The sequence below is a fragment of the Trifolium pratense genome, linkage group LG6 (assembly GCF_020283565.1).
Source record: "Trifolium pratense cultivar HEN17-A07 linkage group LG6, ARS_RC_1.1, whole genome shotgun sequence".
Taxonomy (NCBI): domain Eukaryota; kingdom Viridiplantae; phylum Streptophyta; class Magnoliopsida; order Fabales; family Fabaceae; genus Trifolium; species Trifolium pratense.
In genome coordinates, this window is record NC_060064.1 from 13,303,113 (window position 1) to 13,315,139 (window position 12,027).

Here is a 12,027-nt window from a genome sequence, read left to right on the forward strand (position 1 = left end):
TCACACCAGCTAACTTAAAAACCTACACTAAGCATCATAGAGTAAAGGACATTGTTGTTGGTGCTATTAGACATGAGGATTATGTCAGAATAGAGAACAAGTCTACTGCTAAATCTATCTTTGATTCTATGTGTGCTACCTATGATGGAAATGAAAAGGTTCAAGAGGCTAAAGCTAGTCTTTTGATAAGGCAATATGAACTTTTCACTATGCAACAAGATGAAAACATTGAGACTATGTTTACAAGGTTTCAAATCCTTGTATCTGGTCTTAAAGCTCTTAAGAGAAGTTATTCCACCTATGACCATGTTCAGAAGATTCTGAGAAGTCTTCCTATTGCTTGGAGACCCAAGGTCACTGCAATAGAGGAAGCTCAAAATCTCAAGACTCTGAGTCTTGAAGCTCTGATAAGCAATCTCAGAAGCCATGAGATGGTTCTGGATGCTGACTCAGAAACTAAGAAGAAGTCCAAGTCAGTGGCTTTACAGTCAACTAGGACTACTTCTAAGGCTCTTAAGACTCAGCTTCTTGATATTGAAGAAGAATCTTCTGCTGATGGTCAAGAGGATGAGATGAATGAGGATGAGTTTGCTTTATTCACCAAGTTTCAGCAATGGAACAGATTTAACAAAAGAAATTTCAGAGGTAACAGCTCCAGAAATTTTGTCAGCAAAAAGGATGATCAGAAGAACTGCTTCAACTGTAAGAAGTCAGGACACTTTATTGCTGATTGTCCAGAAATGTCTGCTAAAGACAAAAGCAAAAGATACAGCTCAAAGAAGCAACAATTCAAGAGCAAATTGAAAAAGAGTCTGATGGCTACTTTTGAAGAACTATCATCTGAGGAAGAAGTTGATGAAGAAGAAGAGGCAAATCTAGCCCTGATGGCTTCAACTGACTCAGATGCAGACTCAGAGGATGAATCAGAATCAGAATCAGATTCTGAAGTAACTGATGAGGTATTTTCTGACTGCTCTAAATCTCAACTTATAACTGCACTTAACAAGGTCATTGAGAAACATCTCAGAGTGTTAAGTAAACAAAAAGTTTTACAAGAAAAGCTTAACACTCTGACTGAACAAGCAGAACATTTTCAAGGTCTATATCAAGAAACTCTGAATAGAGTAAATGACTTTGAAAAGGGTTGTGCTGTCTGTCACAAACCTATTGATGAGCAGGAAATAGCTCTTCAACAGTTTGTGCATCTCAACCTTGGGAAGAGTAAAGCTGCTAATAGAATTTACAATGTTTTGAGACATAGAGGAGAAGGACTTGGCTATGAATATGGTAGAACATATTCAAAGCTAAAGACCTTTGCCAAAAAGGTTGGAAAATCTTGGGTTTACTATGTTGTACCTCAGAGTGAAGAAGGAAAGAAATTTGGTACTCTGGAAGATGAGGATAATAATCTGAGAGATTTGGGAAATGACAACTCAGAGGAACCAAGTTCCTCAGGATCTGGGAAGAAAAGCTCAGAAGATAAAAGCTATTCAGAACTTGACAACATTAGTTCAGATGTTCTGAAAGTTTCAAAATCTGAGGCTTCAACTTCTGGAACCAGAGGAATTCTAGTTCATGAGAAAAGTCAACCTAAAGGCTCAGAAGTTTTTAAAAGAAAGTCAAACCTCAAACCTCAGAGGCAACATAGGACTAAGGTTATTTATGATTCTAGAGTCAGTAAACATAACCAGTCAAATCATTGGACTGGTGATAAATACAAAGTCTGGAATCATAAACAATCCAAGTCCTGGAATAATAAAACTCATACTAAGAAATATTTTCAAAAGAGTTATTATTCCAAACCAAAATCTTTCTCTCACACTCAACAACACAGTAAGCATTTGTGGACTAACAAGCGTGGACCCAGAAGATGGGTACCAAAAGCTGAAATTATGTATCATTCAGATTTACCAACTAGGAAAGGATATGTCCTACCTAGAGTATGGAAACAAGTCCTATGCAAAGGAAGAAGGGCTTATGTCCTAGACCAATGGCTGACAAGTTCTCAAGTTAACAATCAGAACTTGATAAATGAAGAGGAAGAATATTGGGATGACTTTATCATTAACCTTGATGAAGAGTTCTATCGCAATGATTAAAGTTGTTTCTCATACAGCCTGTAACACCCTAACCCATACTACCCTTAAAAACGTAATTTTAAAAACTTTTCAACAAGTGTAAAGGCAGAGTGCCACGCGGTAATTAAAACACAAGCATACACACAGAGCATCATGAAATTTAACATGAGAAGCAACAGCGGATTCCAATCATATCAAGCATGCATATATATATACATATATATATACATAAGCCATATTCATCCCTAAGGATGTCACTTATACAAGAACTAGCATAACAAAAAGGTAACACCGATATACGATGAAATCCAAGCGTAAACCCCGACTCGATGTTACATTACCAGAGCATTCACTAATTACAAACTCTAGTCAAAAGCTAGTACTAAGAGGAGTAATCTATTCTAAGTCTCCTCACCAAAAAGTACTCCAACACCACGCTAGAACAGCAGTCTAAACGTCGGCACGATCCTCAGCCTGAATATCTGAACCCCCAAAGGTCCAGCAATTAACACAAAGCAGAGAGTTAGAAAACATAATCGCATATCATACGAGCATAAGAAAGGTCTTGCACTTTCGAACTACATCATACATATTTTAACTCACGTCAAAACGTTGTATTAAACAGTTATCAATTAATAAAGTTTAGCACAGTTCAACCAGATAATGTCACATACCATTTATCAAATATATGCGCATTTACCCTAATGTATCTAATGCCAATCATTCTATGTCATGCCATCCCTAGACACAACTAATGCATGTGGTACCAATTGCCTTTTACCCCTCATGGATAAGTTAAACAGTTTTACATCTTGCCGGATTGTTCGGAACTTACCAAACCTTCATATCCCTCATGGATAAGTTAAACAGTTTTATATCCTGCTGGATAGCAGCTCTAGATCTTATGGATTCATCTAATCCGATCCTCGGCTTCCTTATGGACTCAAAAATCCATTTAAATCTATTGGAACCCAAGTTTCCAATTTCAACATATATATATACATGAATGCATGTATGTTTACACATATCATCAATATGATATTTCTAGCTCGAAGCTACTCATTATGAATGCGGGAACACAATCCTAACACATTCACTTAACATTGCAAATTAATGCCAAAACATCACATTGCTCACTTTAAGCTACAACTTATTGCATACACGTTATCAATCATATAACGATTAACAATAAGCATTAACAGTATCAACATGTATCAACAATCATGTAAGGATACCCTTAAACCATGTTACAAGTGCCTAAAATACACTTACAACCCATAACAAAAGTTGCAGGTTCAGTACTGTTCGCTGAGCGAATCCAAAGCGAATAGGTAGCGAACTCATTCGCTAAGCGAATCTCAATTCGCTGTAGCGAACTACATCAGAGGATTACAGGTACATGGCGAACAGGTAGCGAACTCGTAGCGAACTTATTCGCTGTAGCGAACTCCTGTTCGCTAAGCGAACTACACCAGAAAGAAAATCTGTTCTTGAGTTATCTAAGGCGGTTTAACACTAAATCAACTCAAAAATTCATCCAAACATGTTATAAATTCATATAAACAGCCATTCCAAACATATATGGTATCAAGGAACATTAATCATCCCTTCCAAACATCCAAATACCTCTAATAATCAAAATCATGGCAATTACTTGAGTTTTAAGTAACTTTCTCAAACTTTCCAAAAATGATCCAAACACATACATATTCATCATGGAATCAAGCTAGTGATTAACACATACAAAGTGATGATGAAAAACATCATACTCACATACAAAAGCTTAATCAAAGTCTAAAAGAAATTGAGTGGGAGAGTTCGGGAACGGAGACATAGACAATCTCCCCCCTCCTTGTCACTCAAGAATCATGAATTCTAATCTCTTACCTTAAGCAAAGATGATGATCCAAGCCTTCTCTTGCTCAAGCTTTCTCTTAGCCAAAACCCTAGCTCTTGCTCTATCTTCTACTCACTCAAACTCAAGAAAAATGAATTGTGAAACTATTCATAAGTTGGACTTGCTACTTATACTACTTCTCTAAAGTCATGGACCAAGCCCATTTGGCTTAGGCCCATATGGCCTCTCACGCCCCCTTCAAGCCCAAAACAAAGGTTCTCGCGTCTAATAACTTACGTTCGGCTAAATAATTATTCGTCGCTCACTAAAATAATAAAAGCCAATTAATAAATGAAATACATTTAATAAAATATACGAATACGAAAAATGGGTCGTTACAATCCTACCCCCCTTAAAAGAATTTCGCCCTCGAAATTACCTAGAAACAGATCGGGATAAGAATCTCTCATCTTGCTTTCCAACTCCCACGTTGCATTCTCACCAGCCGGTCCTCCCCACACGACTTTCACGGATGCAATCTCTTTGTTTCTCAACCTCTTCACTTCTCTTCCTTCGATTCTCAAAGGCACAGTCTCGATGGTCAAGTCATCCCTCACTTGAACATCGTCCGATTCAATCACGTGTGTCGGATCAGACACATACTTGCGTAATTGTGATACATGGAAAACATCGTGCAAATTCGCCAATGATGGCGGTAATGCAATCCTATACGCAACCTTCCCAACTCGCTTCAAAATCTCAAACGGCCCAATAAACCTCGACGTCAACTTCCTCGACTTCAACGCACGTCCTACTCCAGTAGTCGATTTAACTCGTAGGAATACATGATCCCCTTCTTGGAATTCAATGTCCTTCCTCCTCTTATCATGATAACTCTTCTGTCGATCCTGAGACGCTTTCATCTTCTCACGAATCATCCGAATCTTCTCTGTTGTCTCTTGTACAATCTCTGGTCCAAGAATTGCACCTTCTCCAGTTTCATACCAACACAGAGGTGTCCTACACCTTCTCCCATACAAAGCCTCAAACGGTGCCATTCCGATACTAGAATGGTAACTGTTGTTGTATGTAAACTCTACCAACGGCAAACAAGAATCCCAATTCACGTTTTGCTCCAAAACACAAGCCCTCAACAAATCCTCTAAGGATTGTATCGTTCTCTCCGACTGACCATCTGTCTGAGGATGATAAGCTGAACTCAACCTCAACTTCGTTCCTAAAGCTTCTTGCAAGCTTTCCCAAAATCTAGAAGTAAATCTCGGATCTCTATCCGAAATAATACTTGTTGGAATACCATGTAGCTTCACAATCTGCTCCACATAAATCTCGGCCAACTTAGGCACCAAAGTACCTTTCCTGATAGCAATGAAGTGAGCACACTTCGTCAAACGATCTACCACTACCCAAATCACCTCGTTACTTTTCTTGGTCTTCGGTAAACCTCCCACAAAATCCATTGCAATGCTATCCCACTTCCATTCGGGTATAAACATTGGTTGCAACAAACCAAACGGCTTCTGATGTTCAATCTTCGATTTCTGACAAGTTAAGCATGAATAAACAAATTCAGAAATTTGTCTCTTCATTCCCGGCCACCAAAACAACTTCCTCAAATCCTGATACATCTTGGTTACTCCAGGATGAATACTCAAACCACTTCTGTGACCTTCTTCCATGATCATTCTCTTCAATTCGGGTACATCCGGTACACAAACTCTTCCGTGAAATCTCATGACTCCACTCTCGTCAATCTTGATATTGGTCTCCTTGCCTTCATTGATGAGTACCATCTTCTCCATCAATCTCTTATCCGATTTCTGACGTTCTTTAATATCTTCAAGAAAAGGATTCGTCAATCTTAACATTCCAAGCTTCACACTTGAAGAAGTAACCTCACACACAAGACTCAAGTCTCGGAATTCTTCAATCAACTCCAACTCTTTCACCATCAATGATGACATATGCAAAGTTTTCCTACTTAATGCATCGGCCACCACATTGGCTTTTCCGGGGTGATAACTCAATTCAAAATCGTAGTCCTTTAAGAATTCGAGCCATCTTCGTTGCCTCATATTCAACTCCTTCTGGTCGAATAAGTATCTCAGACTCTTGTGATCACTGAACACTTCAAACCTCGATCCATACAAGTAGTGTCTCCACACTTTCAAAGCAAACACCACGGCGGCTAACTCCAAATCATGCGTTGGATAGTTCCTCTCGTGAACCTTCAGTTGCCTTGAAACATATGCTACCACATTACCCCCTTGCATAAGCACTCCGCCAAGTCCTAACTTCGAAGCATCGCAATACACGACGAACGACTCTTTGGCATCAGGTAAAATCAACACAGGTGCAGTAGTCAATCTTCTCTTGAGCTCTTGGAAGCTCTCCTCACAATTACCATCCCAAACAAACGCTTGATCTTTCCTCGTCAACTTGGTTAACGGTAAAGCCAACTTCGAAAAACCTTCGATGAATCTTCTATAATAACCGGCCAAACCAAGGAAACTTCTAATCTCTGAAACAGATTCCGGCGTTCCCCACTGTGACACAGCGTCAACCTTCGCAGGATCTACCGCGATTCCTCCACTTGAAATTATATGCCCTAGGAAACTCACCTCTTTCATCCAAAATTCACACTTCGACAACTTGGCATACAACTTCTTCTCCTTCAAGACTTGCAAAACAATCCTCAAGTGCTCTTCGTGCTCTTCCTCGGATTTTGAGTAAATCAAAATGTCGTCGATGAACACCACCACGAATCTATCCAAAAATGAATGGAAAATTCGGTTCATATACTCCATGAAAACTCCAGGTGCATTGGTCACACCAAACGGCATAACTGAATACTCGTAGTGTCCATACCTCGTCCTAAATGCAGTCTTAGGTATGTCTTCCGTCTTCACTCTAATCTGATGGTATCCAGATCTCAAATCGATCTTACTAAACACGTAAGCTCCAACTAGTTGATCCATCAAATCATCTATCCTCGGAAGTGGATATTTATTCTTGATCGTCACTTTGTTCAACTGACGATAGTCTATACATAATCTCATGCTCCCATCTTTCTTCTTCACAAGCAACACCGGCGCTCCCCATGGCGAAACACTCGGTCGAACAAACCTCTTCTCAAGCAGCTCTTCAAGTTGCTTCTTCAACTCATTCAACTCTGACGCTGACATTCGATACGGCGCCATCGATATCGGACTAGTTCCAGGTACTAGGTCGATAGAAAACTCTACCTCTCGCTTTGGAGGCACGTCAGATATATCATCCGGAAACACATCTGGGAATTCACAAACGATCGGTAACTCTTCTATCTTAACTCCTCCTTCGGGTTTCAATGATGCAAACATCATGAACATCTCGGCATGTTCTTTCAACGCTTCCGATACTTCCTTCCCGCTCATCAAATGCAAGTTCTCCTCCGGCTTCGGAAAAACAACGGCCTTCTCACGACAGTTGATATGAATCCGATTAAAGATTAACCAATTCATACCAAAAATCACATCCATACCACTAAGTGGAATACACACTAAATCCATACCAAAGTGCCTACCAAAAATGGTAACGGGGCAGTTACGACATACTTGTCGGGTAATCACTGAACCATTAGCAGGAGTTTCTATTTCCATCCTACCCATCATATCCGTTAAAGGAATACTAAGACGCTTCGCACAATCCAAAGAAATAAAAGAATGTGTCGCTCCCGTATCTATAATCGCAATTAAAGGAGTGTCATAGATGAAACACGTACCTCTAATGAGATTGTCCTCAAGGCTAGCATCCTCTCCACTTAAAGCAAACACCTTGCCCATCACCTTCTTGGGCTTCTTGCAGATTATACTCTTGTGGCCCTCTTCACCACAGTTGAAACAAAAGACTCTTGTCCTACACACTTCAGTCTTGTGGCCTAACTTCCCACAATTCAAACACTTGTCCAATTTCTTCAGGCAATCATACGACATATGACCCCTCTCTCCACATTTGTAACAATTCCCATTCACCGGCCTCTTACCACCACTGGTATTACCCCTACTGCGGTTATCATAAGGTTTTCCGCGCTCTTGCCCTTTCCCTTTTCGGTCGTTCACAGCCTTGTAGTAGTTCACCTTAGCCATACCATCTTCATCACAGATCCTACTCTTGTTCACAAGGGTCGCAAAATCCCTTATCTGTGAAAATCCAATCATATGCTTAATGTCTGGACGTAGACCACTTTCAAACTTCACACACTTGTCGTTCTCCGCTTCCATAGTGTTGTAATGCGGACTAAACGCACACAAGGTCTCAAACTTGACGGCATAGTCAGCTACCGTCATATTTCCCTGTTTCAGTTCCATGAATTCCACAACTTTCTTGTTCTTCACATCCACAGGAAAATACTTAACCAAAAATTCCCTTTTAAACATTGCCCAGGGTATAGCCATACCACCGGGTCCTAGCCTCAACTTGGCATTCTTCCACCACACATTCGCTTCCTCGCGCAACACATATGTTCCAAGGGTTGTCTTTCCTTCCTCGGAACAATCCATTGCTTCAAAAATTATTTCAAGTTCCTCCAGCCACTTGTGAGCTCCATCCGGGTTGTAACCTCCGGTAAATGTTGGCGGTTTCTGCTTCATGAACCTTTCCAACCTCATCTCTACCTCTCTTCCAGGTTGATGATCTCTAACCACAATGTTGGTGAGTGCGGCCAAAGCCTCCGCAATCTGAGCATTCGTTCTCGCAGCAGCCATGATTCCTGAACGAATCACAACTAGACGTTAGAAAGTACTAACAGTGTTCCCTACACATGCTCATACGGGGAAAAGAAAAGTCCTAATTGGTTCACACGAACCGACCTGCTCTGATACCACTATTGTAACACCCTAACCCATACTACCCTTAAAAACGTAATTTTAAAAACTTTTCAACAAGTGTAAAGGCAGAGTGCCACGCGGTAATTAAAACACAAGCATACACACAGAGCATCATGAAATTTAACATGAGAAGCAACAGCGGATTCCAATCATATCAAGCATGCATATATATATACATATATATATACATAAGCCATATTCATCCCTAAGGATGTCACTTATACAAGAACTAGCATAACAAAAAGGTAACACCGATATACGATGAAATCCAAGCGTAAACCCCGACTCGATGTTACATTACCAGAGCATTCACTAATTACAAACTCTAGTCAAAAGCTAGTACTAAGAGGAGTAATCTATTCTAAGTCTCCTCACCAAAAAGTACTCCAACACCACGCTAGAACAGCAGTCTAAACGTCGGCACGATCCTCAGCCTGAATATCTGAACCCCCAAAGGTCCAGCAATTAACACAAAGCAGAGAGTTAGAAAACATAATCGCATATCATACGAGCATAAGAAAGGTCTTGCACTTTCGAACTACATCATACATATTTTAACTCACGTCAAAACGTTGTATTAAACAGTTATCAATTAATAAAGTTTAGCACAGTTCAACCAGATAATGTCACATACCATTTATCAAATATATGCGCATTTACCCTAATGTATCTAATGCCAATCATTCTATGTCATGCCATCCCTAGACACAACTAATGCATGTGGTACCAATTGCCTTTTACCCCTCATGGATAAGTTAAACAGTTTTACATCTTGCCGGATTGTTCGGAACTTACCAAACCTTCATATCCCTCATGGATAAGTTAAACAGTTTTATATCCTGCTGGATAGCAGCTCTAGATCTTATGGATTCATCTAATCCGATCCTCGGCTTCCTTATGGACTCAAAAATCCATTTAAATCTATTGGAACCCAAGTTTCCAATTTCAACATATATATATACATGAATGCATGTATGTTTACACATATCATCAATATGATATTTCTAGCTCGAAGCTACTCATTATGAATGCGGGAACACAATCCTAACACATTCACTTAACATTGCAAATTAATGCCAAAACATCACATTGCTCACTTTAAGCTACAACTTATTGCATACACGTTATCAATCATATAACGATTAACAATAAGCATTAACAGTATCAACATGTATCAACAATCATGTAAGGATACCCTTAAACCATGTTACAAGTGCCTAAAATACACTTACAACCCATAACAAAAGTTGCAGGTTCAGTACTGTTCGCTGAGCGAATCCAAAGCGAATAGGTAGCGAACTCATTCGCTAAGCGAATCTCAATTCGCTGTAGCGAACTACATCAGAGGATTACAGGTACATGGCGAACAGGTAGCGAACTCGTAGCGAACTTATTCGCTGTAGCGAACTCCTGTTCGCTAAGCGAACTACACCAGAAAGAAAATCTGTTCTTGAGTTATCTAAGGCGGTTTAACACTAAATCAACTCAAAAATTCATCCAAACATGTTATAAATTCATATAAACAGCCATTCCAAACATATATGGTATCAAGGAACATTAATCATCCCTTCCAAACATCCAAATACCTCTAATAATCAAAATCATGGCAATTACTTGAGTTTTAAGTAACTTTCTCAAACTTTCCAAAAATGATCCAAACACATACATATTCATCATGGAATCAAGCTAGTGATTAACACATACAAAGTGATGATGAAAAACATCATACTCACATACAAAAGCTTAATCAAAGTCTAAAAGAAATTGAGTGGGAGAGTTCGGGAACGGAGACATAGACAATCTCCCCCCTCCTTGTCACTCAAGAATCATGAATTCTAATCTCTTACCTTAAGCAAAGATGATGATCCAAGCCTTCTCTTGCTCAAGCTTTCTCTTAGCCAAAACCCTAGCTCTTGCTCTATCTTCTACTCACTCAAACTCAAGAAAAATGAATTGTGAAACTATTCATAAGTTGGACTTGCTACTTATACTACTTCTCTAAAGTCATGGACCAAGCCCATTTGGCTTAGGCCCATATGGCCTCTCACGCCCCCTTCAAGCCCAAAACAAAGGTTCTCGCGTCTAATAACTTACGTTCGGCTAAATAATTATTCGTCGCTCACTAAAATAATAAAAGCCAATTAATAAATGAAATACATTTAATAAAATATACGAATACGAAAAATGGGTCGTTACACAGCCTGCCACTCAAAGAAATATCATGAAACACTCATGGTATCTGGATAGTGGATGTTCAAGGCATATGACTGGTGACAAACAACTATTTTCTAAACTGACTATGAAAGAAGGAGGATCTGTTGGCTTTGGAGGCAATCAAAAAGGAAAGATAATAGGTACAGGTACAGTAGGTAATTCTTCCCTATCTATTAATGATGTTTGGTTAGTAGATGGACTCAAACATAACCTATTGAGCATAAGTCAATTTTGCGACAATGGTTATGTAGTTGTCTTTAATAAGGAATCATGTACTGTGTCTAAACAATCTGATAACTCCATGATATTCAAAGGTCTGAGAAAGAACAATGTTTATAAAATTAATCTTTCTGATTTGAATGAACAAAAAGTGATGTGTCTTTTGACCTTGAGTGAAGAAAAATGGATCTGGCATAAGAGGTTAGGCCATGCTAACTGGAGGTTAATCTCTAAGCTTAGTAAGCTTGACCTTGTCAGAGGTTTACCTAAAATCAAATATCACTCAAACACACTTTGTGGTTCATGTCAAAAAGGAAAGATTACAAAATCTTCTTTTAAACCTAAGAGCATTGTCTCTACCTCAAGACCATTGGAACTACTTCACATTGATCTTTTTGGACCAGTTAACACTGCTTCAATCAATGGGAAGAAGTATGGATTAGTGATTGTTGATGATTACAGTAGATGGACTTGGGTAAAATTCCTAAGAACAAAAGATGAAGCTTATGATGAGTTCAGCATCTTCTGCAAACAAATTCAAAATGAAAAAGGCTACACTATCTTAAAAGTTAGAAGTGATCATGGTGGAGAATTTGAAAATGAACCTTTTGAAAACTTTTGTGAAAAATATGGTATTCTGCATGAATTCTCTTCTCCTAGAACACCTCAACAAAATGGGGTTGTTGAAAGGAAGAATAGAACTCTGCAAGAAATGGCCAGAACCATGATGCATGAAACTAATGTAGCTAAGTTTTTATGGGCAGAAGCTGTAAACACAGCATGTTATGTTCAAAAT